This window comes from Elgaria multicarinata, chromosome 2, assembly GCF_023053635.1.
Source record: "Elgaria multicarinata webbii isolate HBS135686 ecotype San Diego chromosome 2, rElgMul1.1.pri, whole genome shotgun sequence".
NCBI lineage: Eukaryota > Metazoa > Chordata > Lepidosauria > Squamata > Anguidae > Elgaria > Elgaria multicarinata.
This window is the reverse complement of record NC_086172.1, coordinates 181,758,971-181,775,673: the sequence shown is the minus strand read 5'-3', so window position 1 is coordinate 181,775,673 and position 16,703 is coordinate 181,758,971. Positions and strand designations below refer to the sequence as shown.

Sequence of the window (16,703 nt, the reverse complement as noted above, 5' to 3'; positions counted from 1 at the left end):
CTAACTACTTATCCAATGTAACCCTTAGCCTGCACTTTTATGTGGTGTGATCCCTTACTATAGGGTGACCCTATGAAAAGGAGGACAGGGCTCCTGCATCTTTAACAGTTGCATAGAAAAGGGAATTTCAGCAGGTGTCATTGGTATATATGGGGAACCTGGTGAAATTCCCTCTTCATCACAGCAGCTAAAGCTGCAGGTGCCCTGCCCTCTTTTAAATCTGGTCACTCTAGTATAGCTCCTGCACCTTTAACTGTTGTGATGAAAGAGGAATTTCACCAGGGGGGAATCCGCACGTCGTTCTCAGGGCGCTTCCATCCGCCCCCAGTGCACCCCGAAAACGATCGTGTAACTCGCCTGTAAAAGAGCCGAGGAAGAAGCGTCCTTGCCATCGCCGCCGCCACCCAACTCCCTCCTCGCCGGCTGGGACGGAGAGCTCGGGGGAAGAAGGCGGGGTGGAGAGCTTCTTCCACTCTCCACCCCGCCTTCTTCTACCGAGCTCTCCGAGCCGGCTGGCGAGGAGGGAGTTGGGTGGCAGCGCCGGCACCGGCAAGGATGCTTCTTCCTCGGCTCTTTTACAGGCAAGTTACACGATCGTTTTCAGGGTGCACTGGGGGCGGATGGAAGCGCCCTGAGAACGACGTGCGGATTCCCATCAGGTTCTCTGTATATACCAATGATACCTGCTAAGATTCCCTTTTCTATGCAACTGTTAAAGATACAGGAGCCCCGTCCTCCTTTTCATAGGGTCACCCTACTTACTACCACTATTTCAACACGGGCTTCAGTTGATAGCCAACCTCCAATCCACACATTTGTCTGAGAGATGCGAATGAGGTCTGTTTTTATGGGAATTCACACAGATTGATTTCCTCAGGCATTACAACAATTCCGTAACAACACTTCCTGTTTCTTTTGCAACAAACTCCTACCAGCTTGCCTGTGTCCCAAGCATGGGATGATGAAAATATATGTGAAAATGAATTGATGACTTCTGTGTAGCATTGTGACAAAGAAGGGGGTTGTGTGTGTGTGTGTGTGTTGTTGTGTGGTTGTGGTGAGAACATTGGAAAATCATCAGGCTGTCAAAAGGAACAGGAGGAAATTCTCTTTGTCATCACACTGGTACCTTCTGCACCAGTGTGATGACCTATTTTGGGCTGCATTAATAGACGTATAGCTTCCAAATCATGGGAGGTCCTGGTTCCTCTCTATTCGGCCCTGGTTAGGCCTCATCTAGAGTATTGCGTCCAGTTCTGGGCTCCACAATTCAAGAAGGACGGAGACAAGCTGGAGCGTGTTCAGAGGAGGGCAACCAGGATGATCAGGGGTCTGGAAACAAAGCCCTATGAAGAGAGACTGAAAGAACTGGGCCTGTTTAGCCTGGAGAAGAGAAGATTGAGGGGAGACATGAGAGCACTCTTCAAATACTTAAAAGGTTGTCACACAGAGGAGGGCCAGGATCTCTTCTCCATCACTCAGAGTGCAGGACACAGAATAATGGGCTCAAGTTACAGGAAGCTGGATTCTGGCTGGACATCAGGAAAAACTTCCTGACTGTTAGAGCAGTGTGACAATGGAACCAGTGACCTAGGGAGGTTGTGGGCTCTCCCACACTAGAGGCCTTCAAGAGGCAGCTGGACAACCCTCTGTCAGGGCTGCTTTAGGGTGGATTCCTGCATTGAGCAGGGGGTTGGACTCGATGGCCTTGTAGGCCCCTTCCAACTCTACTGTTCTATGATTCTATGAAATTGAACTTGCACTGATGAAAAAAAGATGGAAGCACCATCACCATCACTTGTACGTTTGCCTGTGTCCACGCCCTGCCCACCTGCCCAAATCACTGAGAAACCCTCGTCCACATTTGCAATCTACAAAAAGAGCAGCAAAACGAGGAATGGAGCCATGGTTCAGCTCAGCATGAGTTTTGTCCAGGTGAAAAAAAACAAAAATGTTTTCCATGCCAGGAAAACCTTCCCTGCCATTTCCCTGGAGGTCTGCGTGCCAGGCTGCTGTGAAAGGCGCTGAAGCAAGGTCACCAAAAGAGTGGGTAACCCTCTGAGGGAGAATCTCAGTTGTAGGGTGCCTTGTAGGCCTTCAAACTAGTCCAACCCTGAGCTGCACGCAGGAAATTGAGCGCTGTAACATCTCCAACAGATGCCTGTCCAGGTTTTGCCTGAAAAAGGAGAGGGCCTCTCATCCCTCTAGGTCCCGTCGGTTCCATTGCAAAACTACTCTTCCTGTCAAGACATTTCTCCTAATGTTCTGCCTTACTGTATCTTCAATCCATTACATTTAGTCTGCCCTCTTGTAGAAATCCAAGGCCATTTCTACATCAGCCCAGTGTGGAGGGAGGGAAGCCGGAGGATCTCGCAATATCCTGATTGCGAGATGCTCCCTTTAGTCCACATGCGGGCGCGACATCCAGGGAGGAAAGAGGGTGTGGCACCCGCCATTTAATTTTTTTTTAAAGGATCTGAGCGTACATGCGCTCCAACGAAACGTGAGTTTAAAAAGAAGCACTGACCCCGTGTTCCCCCACCCCCGATTCCTCCCGGCCCCGTTCTTTCCCTCTACTGCTCCCTGCTACTTGTGGGGAGGAGGGAAGAAGCCAGGATGGGCAGCCACACCTCCAGCGGTCTTGGGACAATCCTGAGACCATGGGAAGAATCGGATTTCCCCAGGGAGTACTTATCTCTGGGAAAAACCGTTCTCATCCCTCCTTCTTCCTGGGAGTCCCTGTGCGTCATTTGGATGCACAGGGACTCAGCTGTGACGAGCTCATATTTTCGGGCTGGTGTAGAAACGGGCCAGAAAAAGCCAAAGGCAAGGGGTGGAAACGGAGATAGATTACAAGTTATTTATTGGTGAATTGCCGACGCGTTTTGGACAAAGTCCAAACTTCCTGACTGTTAGAGCAGTACGACAATGGAACCAGTAACCAAGGGAGGTTGTGGGCTCTCCCATACTAGAGTCATTCAAGAGGCAGCTGGACAAGCATCTGTCAGGGATGGATTCCTGCATTGAGCAGGGGGTTGGACTCGATGGCCTTGTAGGCCCCTTCCAACTCTACTATTCTATGATTCTGTGATTCTATGATCTCTGTTTCCACCCCTTGCCTTTGGCTTTTCCTCACGTGTTATTTGGGGTTTCCTGGTGTAGAAACGGCCCAAGTCTTTGCCCTCCTCTGTGTGACAGACCTCCAGGAATTTGGACAGTGCTGTCATCCGCCTTCCTCCGCCTTGTCTTCTCCAAGCTAAACCTTTCCTCCTACGACTTGCTTTCCGTAACACTGCTCGTCTTCGCTGCCTTCCTCTGAGCCCATTCCGGTTTGTTTATCTGCTGAAGGTGTGGCACCCAAATGAAGAAGAAGCAAGCATTGCCTGACATGAGCTGTGGCTCCTTTGCTTAACTGTGCCATTATCCTAGAAGAGAAAAGCAGTTTTGTACGGAAAACAGGGACTGGTCGTGCCCTGAGCAGGGGCTGCCTGAGCAAACACCTTCCAATAACATGCAGGGTTTTGAATGGCGAAGTGGCAGTTTTCCTTCCCACATTAGGTGTGATTTGAGCTCTTCCCGCTCTCTCTAAGCGCCGTGCTGCAAAACCACACTGCTACAGAGAACAGCTCAAAAAGCGGAGAACAAAAGACAACGCCAAGCCGAAAACCACAGCTCCGGTTACCATAATGGCCTCGGAAGGCCGCAGATGAAAGCCCGCAGCGCATCAGGTAGAAGTAAGGGACAAACAGGGTTAGCACAAAGAAAAGGATGCTCCGTTTCATCAGAGCACTCAGAAATGACAACTGTGGGGAAATGATGATAGGGTGCTATAGCTCGGATGAAGGAAATGCTGTACAATGTCCTAAGAGGTATAATGAATACAAAGTGCCTGAGAAAACACACGCGCATAGGAAAAAAAACAAGCGCAAAACATCAAAGGCCTGATGGAATGCGGAGGAGGAGGAGGAGGAGGAGGAGGAGGAGGAGGAGGAGAAGAAGAAGAAGAAGAAGAAGAAGAAGAAGAAGAAGAAGAAGAAGAAGAAGAAGAAGAAGAAGAAGAAGAAGACGACCACTTCATTACACTTTCAAGCACCCAACAGGCAGCAGCACTGGAAATCCCTAAGGAAGAAAGTCCTTGTAAAATCCTCTATGGAGTTTTTCACAAGCAGCCAAAGAGGATGCAAGAACAGACTGGAGAATTGCCCAGTGGGTTTTATTCACTGGCTGGGCTGGGCAGACGCATTTAACAGAGGTGCAAACGAAAGCATCACTCTGGGAGTCAAGTTGAGCTCCGTTCCTCAAAAGCTGCCCAGGTAAGTCAGGCACAGAAAGAGGAAAGAGGAAGCTGGACAGGTAGGCTTGCAACCAAGACAAGGGCTGCAGTGTCCAATGAGGGGAGGGGAGGAGCGTTGCTGAGGTCCTGCTTACTTCTGAGGAGGCGTCCATTAAGTTAGAACCCCATTTTGCCCCGTCTGCTCTGCTTTTGGCCCCGGCCTCGGAGGGAATGCCTCCCACTTCAGCAAGCTTTTCCAAATTGGAATCCGGCCCTTGGACTGGAAAAGGTTTTCCGGCCGCTGCCCTGCCTGATTAAGGCCAAACTCCCAGGCAGCCTTTATTCCCCCAGCTCCGATGGGAGGGCAGAAGTGGGCCTGATCCCCGGCAGAGGGGTGGGACAGCCCAGGGTTCGAAGGAGCAGCAGTTGGACACCTTGGCCTTCCAACAGAGAAGCCCCCGTTCAAGAAAAAAGGCTGTGGTCCAGATCCCGGGAGACCTGCTGGCTTCCTGGGATCCCTGTCTGGGACAGTTTAAGGGATGCACAGCTCAGAGGGCCCCAAATGACAGTGTGGCACCTCTTTTTCTTTGCTTTCTTTAAAACAAAGAGGCTGAGCACAGCGCAGAATAAGGTGCTGGTCACATCTTCATTTCCCCAGGAGTAACTCTGGGCGCACATTTAGTTGGCAAAACTAATGATGATTTAGAGCTCTGCCTTCTCTTCTCCAAATACCAGACATATATTTTGAGGTTATTTGGGTTTATTTTTATGGTGGTGGGATTGTGGTGAACGCATTCTGGAAACAAAGCCCTATGAAGAGGGACTGAAAGAGCTGGGCATGTTTAGCCTGGAGAAGAGATGATTGAGGGGAGACATGAGAGCACTCTTCAAAGACTTAAAAGGTGGTCCCACAGAGGAGGGCCAGGATCTCTTCTCGATCCTCCCAGAGTGCAGGACACGGAATAACAGGCTCAAGTTACAGGAAGTCCGATTCTGGCTGGACATCAGGATAAACTTCCTGACTGTTAGAGCAGTATTATTATTATTATTATTATTATTTATTTATATAGCACCATCAATGTACATGGTGCTGTAATCAGTTCCCTAGGGAGGTGGTGGGCTCTCCCACACTAGAGGCCTTCAAGAGGCAGCTGGACAACCACTACTCAGGGATACTTTAGGGTTGGTTCCTGCATTGAGCAGGGTGTTGGACTTTCCAACTCTGCTATTCTATGATTCTTATCATATCCAAGGTCCTCCTCTGGGTGCCCACTCCAAGGGAGGCTCAGAAGATGGCAACAAAGGAGAGGGCCTTCTTGGTGGTGACCCCCCAATTATGTAACGATCTCCACGAAGAGGCCCGCCTGGTGCCAACATTGCTATCTTTTCAGTGCCAGGTCAAGACTTTTCACTTTTTTTCAGGCATTTAGCGACATGGGATGAGTTTTAATCAATGCCATATCTGCTTTTAGGTTTGGATGACAGCTCAAAGTTGTTTTTAGATATTTGTGTGATGTTCAACACACACACACACACACACACACACACACACACACACACACACACACACTTATTGTTTCTATGCATAAGATTCAGGAAATAAGTAGGCCCCAAGGTACTTACAATTAGTAGAGGGGGCTTGAATGCCTGCATGTTGATTGGATGGTTGAGGGGGAGTGCTTTGATTGGCTGTGAAAGAGTGGGAGGAGCTAGAGAAAAGTATCTATATATAGGTAAGGGAGTGAGAGGAGTCTGTAGAAGTGTCAGTGTGAGATGATTATGTGGGGTAGGAGGACTTGAGTGTTAGGAGATGGCCTGTGAGGAGAGTGAGAGATACAGGGTGTAGGTTAGAATTCTGTGAGGTAGGGCTCATCTACACCAAGCAGGATATTGCAGTGTGAAAGCGGTATATAAAAGGCAAGAGTCACACGACTGCTTTATAGCAGTATTGAAGTGCACTGACAACTGCTGGGGGCCATTGACACGTCTACACCAGGCAGGATATAACACGTTGAAAGCAGTTTGAAAAGAGTATATGGAATGTGTCCTGGGCCCCAACAGTTGTCAGTTCACTTCAATACTGCTATAAAGCAGTCGTGTGGCTCCTGCCTTTTATATACCGCTTTCATACCGCTTTCATAGTGTTATATCCTGCTTGGTGTAGATGTGTCGATGGGCCCCAACAGTTGTCAGTGCACTTCAGTACCACTATAAAGCAGTAGTGTAGATCCTGCAGTGCAGTTCAATACCGCTATAAAGCAGTAGTGTGGTTGGACTCAATGGCCTTGTAGGCCCCTTCCAACTCTGCTATTCTATGATTCTATGATTCCTGCCTTTTATATACGGCTTTCATACTGCTTTCATAATGGAATATCCTGCTTGGTGTAGTTGAGGTCATAGAGAGAAGTAGGAGATTTTAAGACTCTATAGTGGAACCTTGTATTAAAGAAGTGATGGAAACAATATGCTTTGAACCTTGTAACCATATGCATATGAACTGAGATAAAAATGAGTATACAAAATTTAAAAATTTAAAACACAGAACATACACACATAAAGCATTAAAAACCATTAAAAAAAACTAAACATGTGGGTGATTAAGATGTGCCGCCATATGCCTGGGCAAAGAGGAACGTCTTAACTTGGCGCCAGAAAGATAGCAGCGTTGGTGCCAGGCGAGCCTCGTCAGGGAGATCATTCCACAGTCTGGGGGCCACCACCGAAAAGGCCCTGTCCCTCGTTGCCACACTCCGAGCCTCTCTCGGAGTAGGCACCTGGAGGAGGCCCTTAGATGTTGAACGTAGTGACCAGGTATATTCACGTCGGGAGAGGCGTTCCGTCAGGTATTGTGGTCCCAAGCCATGTAACCAGCACCTTGAATTGGGCTCGGAAACATATAGGCAGCCAGTGCAAGCGGACCAGAGCAGGTGTTATATGGTCGAACTTTCTGGTTCCTGAAATCAATCTGACCGCTGCATTTTGCACAAGCTGCAGCTTCCGAACCGTCTTTAAAGGCAGCCCTACGTAGAGTGCATTGCAGTAATCTAACTTGGAGGTTACCAGAGCACGGACAACTGATCCCTGTCCAGATAGCGGATACCTGCATTTACTTGAGTTAATAAATTCCAATTATATTTACAAACAACTGTTGCGGTCTGTGGAGGAGAGTGAGGAGAGAACAACAAATGGTGGCAGAGGAATGGGAAACTGAGTCAAGTTGCTGGGCTGTGGGGCTATGAGGCCTGAAGAAGAGGCGGGACAGGGGCAGCAACAGTAGGCCTAAACCCTCACACACGTCTTTAGCACAAGGGGGGATTGACGTGGTCTTGGGTGCTTGTGGTGTGGACAGTCCTGTCGGGTGCTTGTGGGTGTCTCAGGCGAAGTTGGGATGACACAAGGGGGCAGGACGCGTCACAATATGTGGGTTGTGGGGTTTTTTTGTATACTGCCTGTTGCATGTCTTCATGGTTTAAAATTTTGTGTATCACTTTTTAATGCTTTAATCTTTTGTAAACCACCCAGAGAGCTTCAGCTATGCAAGGGCATAGAAATGGAAACAACAACAACAATTTAGAGGTGAGTTTTGAATGAGGATCTCCTCGGCTGACCGCTCACCCCCTTGTCCCCTGCACCAGCTCTCAGTGTCAGCTCTCTGGCCTTATTCCTCCCCAGAGGCTGGGTGCTGTGAACCGAGGCATCAGGGAAATGGCAGCAGCTTGTGCAAAACGGTGGCATATTGCTGTTTGTGACCTAACGCGATGCCTCCTGATCCCCAAACAGAAGAGGCGTGGATCTTGTATTAATGCCGCCGGTAATTGCTTCAGACACGGAGTGTGCGGACAGGGCGAAGGGCTGCAGCCCCTGGGGCACATACCGCCCAACGAGCAGCACAGGAGGCCACGGCAGCCTGGCAGTGCGCAGCCGTTGCCTGGAGGCTGGGGAATAGTCAGCAGGAGGGCAGTCAGGGTTACTGAGCATCCATCACAGAGTAGTGGTGGGGGCGGGCGGCGGGGAAGCCCCTTCGGTTTCATAGGAACGAGAGAGAGAGAGAGAGAGAGAGAGAGAGAGAGAGAGAGAGAGAGAGAGAGTGGATGTCTTGTGCTCTACTAGCGAGTGCTCCGCTGAATCCGTCCATTCTGATCTGTGTCTCTCACAGGCATGTTCACAAAAGCCTGCTCTATCCCACTTCCACATTATGCTGTATCTTTCCTTTTTAATGCATTAAAATGCTTTTAAATATGCATTTATGTATGTGCTGTAAACACGTTTCTTCTCAAAATACGAAGTTCTAACGTGGTTTGATACTGGGGACGTTCAGGAAGTGTGGAGTCCAGTTCTCACTGGGAGGTGTAGATCCCATCAGTTCGTATCGGAATCCACGAAGGCGAGTGGGACGTGCGAGGGTGTTCTGCCGGGTGGAGCACTGCCTCTCCATGTTCCATTTAGTCATCATGTGCCTTCTTTGAGGATGCTCCGTGCTCTGTCCGTGCCTGTTTTTCCCTCCTCAAGTCCCACTAGTCCAGTGGCATTGTGTGGCCATTGACCATGCTCAGTCTGCCTTGGGAGTCTGTTGTGATGCAACCACTTGCTGGAATACCCTGCTACCAAAGGAGACATCTACACAGGCATACGTGTCGATTTCATAACGTCCAATGAAATCATTTGCATTTCCCCAGGGTGCTCTCTTGCATACCTCAGCCAAGGATGCATTGAGGCTTAAAGCAGCTGAGGTAGCTGCTGATCTGGTTGAGCGTGTTACAACGTGGTGAGGTTTGGGGAGGTGTGACTGTGATGTCCAGATGCCTTAAATGTAAATATTTGTAAAGTTGTGGTCTATCAAGTTATATATCATGCTGAAATATATATGTGTGTTTAAAGGGTTTTTAAAACGCATACCGTTCCAGGAAGTAAGTAGGCCTGAATGTACTGGTCAGGTAAGTATGGAACAGAAGAAGGGGGAGTGAATGGCTGAGAGCTGATTGGATGGAGACAGGGGAGTGTTTGGATTGGCTGGCAGAGTGAGAGTGGGAGGAGCTGGATAAACCTTAGGTCTAGCTACGGCCTCAGACAGCAGCAAGAGCAAGGCAGGTGTGGGCCACAGCTAGACCTAAGGTTTATCCTGGGATCATCCAGGGTTCGCCCCTACCTGAGCATAGGATCCCCTGTGTGTCACCTAGATGAACAGGTTTGACCCCTGGACGATCCAGGGATAAACCTTAGGTCTAGCTATGGCCATGATAGGGCTGAGTCCCATGTGGCAGAAAAAGCTCTTGCAGGTGGTTGGAGCAGATGCCTCAGAGGTGTGGACTGTGCCCTATCAAAACACGGAATGAAGGAGCTGGGCTACTAGCCACTGTCGAATATCCCTTTGTCACGTATTGCCTAGTGGCCCATCAATAACCTGCTATTTCATGTCTCTGCTACAAAGCTAATACTGTCCCATTTTATCATTCAGTTCTGCTTATTAGAGAAGCTGTTTTCCTTATCTAAGGATTACAGACATCCTCAAAGCCCAGGAACTTGTTGTTATGCATGCTAAAGAAATAATTTATATATTGCGCGCGCACACACATGCACACACACACATACACACACACTCAAACCAGATAATTCTTTAATATGTTGACATTGAAAGAACCAACCCCCCCTTTTTTTAAAAAAAAAAAAAGTTAGACAAAACAGATTGACACTTAATGGAGAGATTACGAGCCGACGCAACCTTTTCAGCCTGGACCTTTGCAAAGAAGATAAAAGGGCAGCTTACGGCATGATTTCATTACACGGCGCCACACCACTAAAGCACAGAGATTGCGGGGGATCATCCCTTCCTTAAGGAACCCGTCAGAATCTAGCATCCGTATTGTGCTGTTTGTCATGAGGGCTGCTGCAATCTCCATAGAGCGATTTGCTTAATCCACCCGCAATGCATTTTCAAAATGAGGGTGAAGCCATTGCTTGAACAACAGCCCAGAACCCCACTGCTGGGAGGGGCCCGAAGGTCACCAGAATCGCCGATGCAGACCCAGGAAGGAGTGAGATGGCCCCGAGCATGGATCTAATGTCACCTGTCCTCTCGAGAGCACTTCCCAGTGTGCAAAACCATAGAATCATAGAATAGTAGACTTGGAACAGGTCCATAAGGCCATCAAGTCCAACCCCCAGCTCAGTGCAAGAATCTAGCGCAAAGCATCCCTGACAGATGGCTGTCCAACTGCCTCTTGAATGACACTAGTGTGGGAGAGCCCACAACCTCCCTAGGTAACTGGTTCCATTGTCATACTGCTCTAACAGTCAGGAAGTTTTTCCTGATGTCCAGCTGGAATCTGGCTTCCTGTAACTTGAGCCCGATATTCCGTGTCCTGCACTCTGGGAGGATCGAGAAGCGATCCTGGCCCTCCTCTGTGTGACAACATTTTAAGTCTTTGAAGAGTGCTCTCATGTCTCCCCTCAATCTTCTCTTCTCCAGGCTAAACACGCCCAGTTCTTTCAGTCTCTCTCCATAGGGCTTTGTTTCCAGACCCCTGATCATCCTGTTTGCCCTCCTTTGAACATGCTCCAGCTTGAATTGTGGTGCCCAGAACTGGACGCAATACTCTAGATGAGGCCTAACCAGGGCCGAATAGAGGGGAACCAGTACCTCGCACGGTTTAGAAGCTGTACTTCTTTTAATGCAGCCCCAAATGGCATTTGCTTTTTTTGCAGCCACATCACACTGTTTCTCCTGCCGTCCATGTGGTTGCCTCGTTCTTCAATAAGCAGTCACAATATCCCCCTGTGAGCCTGGCTTAGCTGGGTGTGTTGATGATGAGCAGCCCGTTCAGATCCATTGGCGCCCACATTTCAGATGTGGGAGCTGCCACGCTGGGCCAGGAGCTGGGGAAGAGGCATCCAAAGCGACGCCATCCCTGGGAACAGGAATCCAAGCATAGGAGGCAAAGTCTGCTGCACAGCTGACTGCAGAAGGGCAGGCAGCATGTTTTGAAGGAGGCCCTTTTGCAGAGTTTTTTTGGCCGCTGAGCATAACTGTGTGAAGTTTGGGTGGTGGGGACTTCACGGGTCCGGTGGCAGCTGGTTTGGTCTTGACTGTTCTTCGGCTGCCGCCCCCCCCTCCTCGTAGCCCCAACGGTTCCCCCTACCACGCCTCTGCCACAGCATGGTGCAGCAATGCATAATTTGCAAAAGGGCAGCCATAATTTGTGCAAATTGCTCTGCCGTTTGTGCAAATTGCAGAACTTACCCCGCCCCCCAAATGTACCCCCCCCCAAAAAAAATCCCCAGAGTTCGGGGATGCAAAGCAACTTGTACATGCCATGGAAATCCATCAAGTCAAAAAGGAACAGGATTTCCCAGTGATGGATCCTCGCTCAGGAATAAGAACATCAGAAGAGCCCTGAGGCTGGATCAGACCAAGAGTCCATCTAGTCCAGTGCTCTGTTCACACGGTGGCCAACCAGCCATTGGCCAGAGATGAACAAGCAGGACATGGTGCAACAGCACCCTCCTACCCATGTTCCCCAGCAACTGGTGTATACAAGCATAGTACCTCTGATACTGGCAGGCAATACCCAATTCAGGGCCCTCCTCGCCAAAGCAGACCACCTTGCCATTGTCTTCTGACCTGGAAGGTGGATCTTCATTAGAATCTCCATCTTTGTGGTAAAGTTTTAACCTCTGTGTTAAAATCAGGTGCTCTGTTACTAAGCTACTAGTCCTCAGTACTGACTACCTCTATGTGGATAGAAATGTTTTATCAGTTGCCTCTGTTTTATCCGCTGCATCTGTGCCTGTTTTCCCTCCCTTATATTGCAGGATTTGTTTGCTTTGCTTGGAAATTTATTATATCCTTCATATGGCTTCAGTTGTTAGCTGTCTTGAGTAGGGCGTAAGCACCAAGAAGAGTGGGATGTGAAGTATTGCATGCTCTTTTCAAGGAATCACACCTAGAGTTTAATGTTGGATTCCCAGGTGGAGACAACCAGATGAAAAAACCCTTGACAGAGCAATCAGCCGCTGGGAGCATCATTTTCACTGCTGAGAAAGACTTGGGCAAATGATGTAGGATCAATGGTGACATACAGTCAAGCCCAACAGATACAATTAAGCTGCCGCCGATGCTGCTGAATTAGGTGGGTGTAAATGCACCCAATTACACCTCTGTGTAATGCTGTAAACCTCCATTATGTCTGATGCATTCCTGATGAGCACACGTTGATTTGATGGCATCTGCTTAATTGTTTGTTTCTGATTACGGCAGACAATCTCCTGATGAGAAAGCAGGTCAGCCGACGGCCCCGTGGCTTATGCGAAACGTGCTTTCGCAAGAGGCAAAAGGGACATTTCCCTCCCTACTATGATCATCGCACTACGTAGCATACGGTCAAAGGGTGGAGAATGCAAGAACAAAATGCAAGGTTTTGTGCAAAGGCCCTCTGCAAAACGGTTTATTCATTCTAAGTCATATGGGAAGCAGACAGTTATGGGATGACAGATCTTAGCAACATGGCTATTTAAGTCAAGCAATCTTCCTCTTCCTCGGAATGGAAGTGGCCCAGAAGACGATCCTTCTCCTCTTGCATTTCTCCCCTTGCAGAAATGCAGCTCGTGACACCACAACTGAGCCCGTTGCAATTTGAAAGCGGACAGCTGCTTTATGACTCCAGCAGAAGTACAGCTTAGGAACACGGTATGTTTACTGTGTTTTTTCTTTCCCTCCACCGTTCTTCATGACGTCATGAATCATGACACATCTCTCTCTGGTTGACTTGTTACCACGTGTGCTTTTTTTGGAAACGGAGCAATTCAACAAAGACTACAGGCAGCAGCTGTGAGGAGGTGTGCGGACAGGCACGTCAGGCACATCAAAAAAAAAATGAACGTGTAATAAATCTCAGTTTGAATCACAGACATATTGCAATTTCGGAGGATAGGAATCAGGGCTTAGATTCGTAGTATGGAACAAATAATTATGAGTTTTGGTAGCATCATTATGTACAACCAGGATAGAGGAAAGTGTTGCAACTTCTCCCACACCAGCCAAAAAGCAAACAGAGCACTGAACGCTCAACTGACGCCCACCTCGTTCTGGCTGTGGCACGGCTTTGGCTTTCACTCCGGCCCTCTCCTCAGGCCGAGCGATGGAAAGGGAGCTTTGCCACCCCCCTGCTGCTTGGCTGATGGCCAACCGAAGAATGCAAACTTACTGGCAGCTCGCAAAGCAAAGCAACTTCCCCCTCTCCCTGTTGGATTGTATACCTGCTGTTATAAGGTGAGCTAGAGAGGTTCAGAGCTGAACCATCAGAATAGAGACATTTTTCTCCCTCTCTCAAAATATTACAACCCAATGGGGTCATCCTATGAAGCTGATTGGTGGGAGATTCAGGACAGATAAAAGGAAGGACTTTTTCATACAGCGCATAGTTCAACTGTGGAATTCTCTCCCACAAGATGTGGTGATGGCCACCAATTTGGATGGCTTTCAAAGGGGGTTGGATAAATTCCTGAAGGAGAAGGCTATCAATGGCTACTAGTCCTGATGGCTATGTGCTACCTCCAGTATCCAAGGAAGTAAGCCTGTGTGCACCAGTTGCTGGGGAACATGGGTGGGAGGGTGCTGTTGCACCATGTCCTGCCTTGTTGGTCCCTGGCCAACAGCTGATTGGCCACTGTGGGCTCATCTACACCAAGCAGGATATTCCACTATGAAAGTGGTATGAAAGTGGTATATAAAAGGCAGGAGCCACACTACTGCTTCATAATTAGGGTGACCATATGAAAAGGAGGACAGGGCTCCTGTATCTTTAAAGTTGTATAGAAAAGGGAATTTCAGCAGGTCTCATTTGAATGCATGTAGTACCTGGTGAATTTTTTGTGTTCATCATAACAGTTAAAGCTGCAGGAGTCCTGCCCTCTTGACCAGATACAAAAGAAAGGAGGGCACCTGCAGCTTTAACTATTGCTATGAAGAGGGAATTTCACCAGTTGCTGTATGCATACAAATGACACCTGCTGAAAATCCCTTTTCTCTACAACTGTTAAAGATACAGGAGCCGTGTCCTCCTTTTCATAGGGTCACCGTACTTCATAGCAGTGTTGAAGTACACTTCAGGATCTACACTACTGCTTTATAATGCTACTGAAGTGCACTGACAACTGTTGGAGCCCATCGACACATCTACACCAAGCAGGATATTCCACTATGAAGCAGTATATGGTCTGTGTCAATGGGCCCCAACAGTTGTCAGTGCACTTCAATACCACTATAAAGTAGTAGTGTGGCTCCTGCATTTTATATACCGCTTTCATACCACTTCCATAGTGGAATATCGGCTTGGTGTAGATGAGGCCTGTGTGAACAGAGTGTTGGGCCAGATGGGCCGTTGGTCTGATCCAGCATCAGGGCTCTTCTTATCAGAATGCTACCAAAGAAGTTGAGGTCTTTGTTAATTGTTTGGTTAGATAACTTCCTGGAGGAGAAGGCTATCAGTGGCTACCAGTCCTAATGGCTAAGTACACCATTTGCTGGGGAACATGGGTGGGGAGGTGCTGTCACACCGTGGGTCCCTGGTCGAAAGCTGGTTGGCCCCTGTGTGAACAGAGTGCTGGACTAGAGGGACCCTCGGTCTGATCCAGCCTTAGGGCTCTTCTTGGGTTCTTATGCAAGGATGAAATGTCCTCCTTGTGGTAGAACCCAGCCTTCCCAGAGCAGCCAAACAAGCTGTGGGAGCGAGGGGCTTCTCCTTCCTGTTCACCTGGCTTTGAAGGGTTATGCAGAGGTTGACATGGTTAGTGAAACTGGGGGAAAAATGGCGGCTGAAAATGGAGAACTGGCAGTGAGCCAAGCATTGGCCAATGGTGGGGAACACCGGTAGGAGAAGACTGTTGCCCTCAGGCACTCCTTCTTGCCTTTCCAATGACATCCAAGGCCACCTCAGAGCCTACGACAGCTGAACTGCCCATCCTTCCCCCATAGGACTTTTCCCATCAACTACCCTGTGGGGAAGCAACCTTACAACTTGTTATATTTTAGTGTTGTTTATTGCGGTATAATAATGACAACAACAACAACAAGCTGATTGGTCTCCAGGTTGCTGGACTAGATAGCTCTTTGCTCCGGTGACCTTATGTGTCATTGGCATTCTCAGAGAGTGCTGGATGCAGCAAAAGCAGAAGAATTCTGAGAAGCAAGATGATGTTCAGAGAATTATAGCGATCTTGAACATTGCTCATTCACCCATCTGTACCTTTAAAGCCCTACATGATGAAAACAAAGCCCTTTGAGGAGAGACTGAAACAACTGGGCCTGTTTAGCCTGGAGAAGAGAAGATGGAGGGGAGACATGAGAGCACTCTTCAAATACTTAAAAGGTTGTCACACAGAGGAGGGCCTGGATCTCTTCTCGATCCTCCCAGAATGCAGCACACGGAATAACGGGCTCAAGTTAAAGGAAGCCAGATTCCAGCTGGACATCAGAAAAAAGCTTCCTGACTGTTAGAGCGGCTCGACAATGGCACCAATGACCTAGGGAGGTTGTGGGCTCTCCCACCCTAGAGGCCTTCAAGAGGCAGCTGGACAACCATCTGTCAGAGACCCATCTCTACTATTCTGTGATTCAATGATGATGATGATGATGATGATGTATCACCCAATAACCAAAGTTCTGCATTTGGTTCACAGCAATTCATGGCCTGGTTATCTAAATGAATTTCTCGTCACACCTACCTGGACCTTAAGTTCTTCTTGGAGGCCCTTCTGTCTTCCTTCAATTATCTATACACCTCTTGACTTCCCACGGCACTTTGAAGATAAAGTCGCTCAGATTCGTCATGAATTGGACACCACACTTAATGCAGCACCACTAGTAGAGGCGTTCAGAGCACCGTCCGGCTCAGTTTTATTGGATGAGTTTCAGTTATTGAGGCCCGAGGATGTGGACAAGGTGCTTGGCCAAGTCCGGTTGACCACCTGTGTGCTTGACCCTTGCCCCTCGTGGCTCATTACATCAAATAAGGAGGGGATGGCCGGCTGGGTCCAGGAGGTTGTGAATGCCTCCTTGAGAGAGGGAGTGGTGCCGGCCTCTTTAAAAGAGGTGGTAATTAGACCACTCCTGAAGAACCCTAATCTGGACCCGGAGGACGTTAACAACTACAGGCCCCCTCGTGCATTCAGGCCACGCATGGAGACGGATGTGGGATTGCGCTGCAAGTCCGGCCTCTGCTTTCGCCATGGTTGCCCATCCTGTGGAGCTCCATACGTAGAGCCAATGGTCTGAAAAGGGGCACCTACGTGTGGCACTAAAAGGATGCAGTGATCATAGAATCATAGAATCATAGAATAGCAGAGTTGGAAGGGGCCTACAAGGCCATCGAGTCCACCCCCCTGCTCAATGCAGGAATCCACCCTAAAGCATCCCTGAAAGATGGTTGTCCAGTTG

General features: G+C 48.7%; 1 protein-coding gene across 1 annotated transcript in view; it reads right to left on the bottom strand.

Moving 5' to 3' along the window:
• MDGA2 (MAM domain containing glycosylphosphatidylinositol anchor 2) overlaps positions 1–16,703 on the bottom strand; it is a 511,487-nt gene that overhangs the window by 214,456 nt on the left and 280,328 nt on the right. The gene's annotated exons all lie outside the window — the stretch shown is intronic.